The following is a 5,094-nucleotide window of genomic DNA, read 5'->3' on the forward strand; positions in this document are numbered from 1 at the left end:
TCTCCCCCATCCCGCTGAGGGGGAGGGGAGCGAGCGAACGGCTGTGTGGTGTTCAACTGCCTGCCGCGATAAACCACAACAGAGGCCTAGGATAGAGCATGAATTTATTATTGGCAAGGCAGCAGCAAGGAAATGTTGCTCTCTTGGAGGTGACCTGTGGGTTTCCCCCGCGCCTCCCCAGCTCCTCGCAAGCTCTAATTATGTTGCGTAAAACTACTTCAGAGAAATAAGATGTGACTTCACATTTGGGCAAAAGGATCAGAGAATTAAAATGGGAGAGAATAGCCTTTTATGGGCTTATGGCTTTGGCCAGAACCTAAGCTTTTCCACATTCATGCTGTCAGGAGGAAAAGGAGGTGTTTTACAAAGACCTTTTCTTCCAGATTGTTTGTTTGAACTGGTTTTGTTTTCATAATTTCAAGGGATAGCATTAGGCAGCCTGACTGGATTTCATTTCCCCTTTCCGTTGAAGGCTCCTTAAATTTCGGCTTGATGTAGTGCCTGTGTCTCTGGTTCTGCAGTTCCACAGAAGGTTAAGCAGTGAAAACAAAGTCAAGGAAAACAAAGTGTTGTGTTTGAAGGTAGCTGTCCTTTCTAAGACACCGATGAAGAGCTGTGACTTTGCTTTACACAGAAGGAACAAAGTGAGAAACCCTAGTTTTAGTTTGAGTGCGATAATTGGCGCGTACGTAGGATAGCTGAGATTGATTCCCACAAATTCATGTTTGCGTTAACTTCAGACAATTCTCAATTTTTTTTCCAGACTCCATGAAAACAGAAGGCCAGTTGGGATGGCAGTCAGACTAAGTGGGTGAGTTTATATATAAAACTGACTAACTTTGGATTTTAAACATTTGCAGATTTGTTAAATACAGAATTTCTTATTGGTGCCAACAGCCTGACTCCGTTGGTGTTTAAGTGGAGCTCTGGTATTCTAGTGCATTCTTTTACCTCTGCTTCTGTTGCGTTGCAAGCTGTGCTAGAGAAGACATAGGAAATTCATTTTACCCAATCAGCAATTGTAACAATGGACTACAAACCTGCAGAGCAAGCCAGTTGCTGGAAAACAGGAATTCCTGCAGCGCAGCACTTGTCACAGACTATCCAAAGAGGGCAAAGATTCAGGAAGGTGAATAAATTGAACATTGGTTGAATGAGGTCAGGAACAGTCTCCCGGAGGAGAACCCTGCCCTAAAATACTACTTTGAAAGTATAAGCCAATTTAATGCGCAGATTAACCCTTCTCATTTGAGCAAACTTGTGTGCAATCCTGGATCTTTGCAGATCACAACCGGACACTTCAAAAACCTATGTACTATATTTGTTTTTAAAAAAAAAATAAATCATAACTTGTCTTGTTACAGCTGTTACTTTTACCATTTCATTGAGAATATCTGCAACATAAATGTGTATTTGACTTGAAACAGTATCATACACTTGGTATAATAACTCAGGTTGTCAACAGAATTATTCTGTGAGGCTCAATATTGCCTCTCCACTCTTCTCTGAACACTGCATTAACCATTGCTGTCATTGCCAGAAATCAGTTATAGCCCAATTGTGCATTACAAAATTCTTGATCAAATATAATAATTGACCTAAATTATTACTCTATCCTCGTAGAATACTTAAGATCCTGAGCATCAGACTAGACCTTTGTAGTCTGGTGTTCATGAAAATCATATTCGCTGGTTCACGGTTTAATCATTCTACATCTCAGTATTTTGTTTTCTTTTCCTTTTCCCTTGCATACTAGGAAGTATGATCAAGGTAATACTATGATCCAGTAACACGCATGATGGTAAGGGTATGCCTTTAGTTGTTTCAGGAAAAAGCTGCCATTATCTGCTCTCCTTTACCTTTCTTGATAGTTTCAATAATATGCATAACATGAAGTGTTTGTAAATTGATATTAAACTGTTTGTGACTTCACCTAAATAAATTTTTATATATAAATGCTGTTCTTTAATCCTAGCCTTTTTTTTCCGCCCTTGTTCTTACATTGCCACTTCCCCTTTTGTAATCACTTTTTTCCAGCACCTGACCGTTTACAAAATTTTTGTTTTCCAGTTATGAAAGCACAGCCGAGTCTTAACTATCGACAGAAAACAAATCGACCTTTGAAATTTGCTTTCAATGTCTTGCATAAAGGCTTGATAATGTTGTAACTGTAGTTGTCGTAGCTTATTCATCTTTGACAGTCGTTGAGACAACGATATGTATCGGGCCTTGATCTGGCTGAAAATGAAATTGTGGCTGTACTGAAATACCAGTATTTTAATGGCCTCCAAACTGGGACTCTGATCCAGGGAATGCTGAGATATCTGCATTCAACACAGTAGAATATAGAGCACTTTTACAGATGGAATTACAAGTTATAAAAATACCTTTCATTTTTGAGAAGGGGCTTAAGCTCAGTAATCAGATCACTCGTGCCATTTTTCCATTGTCCTGTTCTCTTAAGAAATCAGAACTCGGTTACTCGCTGGTCCATGCTGTGTCTCTTCGCCATCGTTGCTACACGTGAACCACTGCAGGCATCTCCTCCTGAGGAAGTCCTGTAATAGTGGCAGGATTTGGGGGGAGGCGTGGGAAGGAGGGGATGTGGAGCAAGGAGATACAGGCAGACGTTGGTCTCCTCAGTCCCACTGATGAATTGCACAAGTGCGGGTCTTAACCTACTGACTCAGAGCAGCAAAGCAGCAACAGTTTTGTTTTTCTTGTCCTATTTGGGAGCAGCATACCCAGCTGGAGTCTGAAATACTTCCTAATGTTCTTCGCCGAGCCCTTCTGCCAAGAATTTGCTGGGTTTGTTTGTTACTCTCTCTAGTCTTCATACAGTCTGGTGCCCTTCCTGGCACTGTCACCTCCCAGTTTCCTGGTTGCTGCTGGTGCTGGGTTGGATCACCCCGTCTTCTGCGTCTGCTGTAGACAATTGCCAGGGCTCTGCCTTGCTCTCCAGTGTCAGTGGCTGCTTTAAAATTGCTGCCTGCTTTCATAAAGAAACTTGCCTTTCAAATTATTAGCAGTGGTGTTTTAAGACGTGGGACTTGCCACCACCACCCTTTTTTTTTTTTTTAAGTTCTTCATAAACTCGGCCTTCATCACTGTCTTTGAGCCACCCAGTAATTTCACTGTGGTACTTGCACATCCTTGCTTTGGAGTTTATTGTTGCATGTGTGGTTTCCCCCTCGTTGCTGTGCTGTAAGCTTCTGCGTGAAATTTCCTGGTCCATTAGTTTCTCATTAAAAGTCTTGGACTTCAATGGGTGTCTTCAAACGCCAACAGTTAGTTACTGCGTGGGTTTGCGTGTGTCATTGACACCGGGTGAATCTTACCTTTACAGCTCCTGGTGTTGCCTTGCCCTTGTTGAGTCAGCGTGTTGGCTGTGTTGAAAGGGTGGTGCGGAATTGCATGTCCTGTGTTCACCTCTGATTTATGAGTAGATTTCTTTCAGTGATTATAAGCTAAACCTGCTGCCGTTTACATGGTATGGCAGGCAGCACGGAGATGCTGAAGACGCCTGCTGTCTGAAAGCGGACATTGAGGATGAGCTTTTAACTAAGTGATGCGTGAAGATAGAGCACACAGTCGGTGAAATTAGCGTGGAAATGAACCGTGATTCTGTTCTTCGTTCAGTAACCGTGATCTGCACCAGAAATCAGTGATACACAGGAATTTTTTATTTTTATACTATTTTTGTAAGTCCTATTACTTAGTACGGGGGGGACGTCCTCTTTTCAGTGTTGCTGCAATTTCTTACGCTTTTCTCAAAAAATCTTGAGCATTTGTACAAAGTTGCAGCAAAGCTTTTCACCAAGACTGATGGAATTGCCAGTTGGGAATACTTGTAAAATGTGTAGGAATTGGTTTGTTTGGGAGGAAAGGCATCTTGTGGAAAAATAGTTTTCTGTCAGTTGACTAGAATTAAGTAGCACGTACGTTTGGGGGGCAATTTCAGACAAGTTTATTGTTAGGGATTTCTAGCAAGACAGGATTTTTTTCCACAGACGTGCTTTTTCATATGCTGGATTGATACACATTGTTATTACAAAGAGCAGATTAAAACCAGTGCAGTGTGACTCTTAACGGCACAAAATGTGTTGCAACTTGGAAAGGCATGAAGTTAAATTGCATAGTCTTTGAGCAAGCTGACATGGCTTGGGAGTTTGGAGTTGAGCTTCAGCAAAGGTAGAGTCAAATAAATGGGATTTCCAGCTTCCACCTGTGTGCAGCAGTTAGGTTTGAGATACCTGGAACATACGAAAAATGAGACGGTGTTACTATGCTTCTGGCCTTACTAGTATAATGATGCGTCTTTAAAGGTTAGATGACAGCAGAACATTTTGCACGTGGGGTAGCCTGTCACATCTGCAGTTGAGCAAAGTTATGACTTCTGAGCGCTGATGAGATCCTGTCAGTTATTCAATGTGACTTCCAATTTAAGCTTAAACTGTTGCTTTCCCATCTTCCCTTTTCTCCCATCATCTCACCAACTATTGTTTTCTTCTTGATAAGACTTGGTGAACACAGCAAGCATGTCCTGAGGGCCAGCCGTGGGATCAGGCAGTGTCTGACCGGACTGTCTGCATGTATGGAGCCTTTCACCCCCCGTGTAGGTAGTTCTGCCAAGTTGGTATGGTCTAGCATGAAGAAATTTAGTATGTGTCTAAGCGTGGCTGGGTGGAGTGCGCACGGGAGACTCCCCGGCTGCCTGCAAGGCTCGTGTGTTTTTGAGAAGGCGGTGGCATGGGCAACAGGTCTTGCTGTCCGCTCCCATGGTAAAATCAAAACCAAAAGCCCGGAGACTGTTGTAACGATTGAGGGGAGGGATGTGAGTCAGTGCTAACTGCCTAGATGTTTGTGGAAATGTTGCCTAGTGAAGTTATCAAACTTTTTTTTAGGTCATATGTTTAAAAAAGACTGCAACAATTGATGTCTATGGGAGTGCTTTTGGCAGTTCTTTCGACAAAGAGATTATGTCCCTGAAGACTCGGCTGGAGAAATTACAAAGCTAGATCTTACTTTTCCCCTCTTGTTTTGGCACTCAGGTTTGACTTTTACCCTATCACGAAGTTCAGTGTGCATTAGTCC

General features: G+C 42.3%; 1 long non-coding RNA gene across 1 annotated transcript in view; it reads left to right on the top strand.

The window, feature by feature from the left end:
* LOC103924803 overlaps nt 1-1,974 on the top strand; it is a 4,428-nt gene extending 2,454 nt beyond the window's left edge. The window contains exons 2-3 of the long non-coding RNA XR_664001.1: nt 764-811; nt 898-1,974. This is a non-coding gene — a long non-coding RNA (uncharacterized LOC103924803). The remainder of the gene's footprint in view (nt 1-763; nt 812-897) is intronic.
* Nucleotides 1,975-5,094: the final 3,120 nt, after the last annotated feature.

This window comes from Pygoscelis adeliae, unplaced genomic scaffold (genome assembly GCF_000699105.1).
Source record: "Pygoscelis adeliae isolate BGI_AS28 unplaced genomic scaffold, ASM69910v1 Scaffold69, whole genome shotgun sequence".
Classification (NCBI taxonomy): domain Eukaryota; kingdom Metazoa; phylum Chordata; class Aves; order Sphenisciformes; family Spheniscidae; genus Pygoscelis; species Pygoscelis adeliae.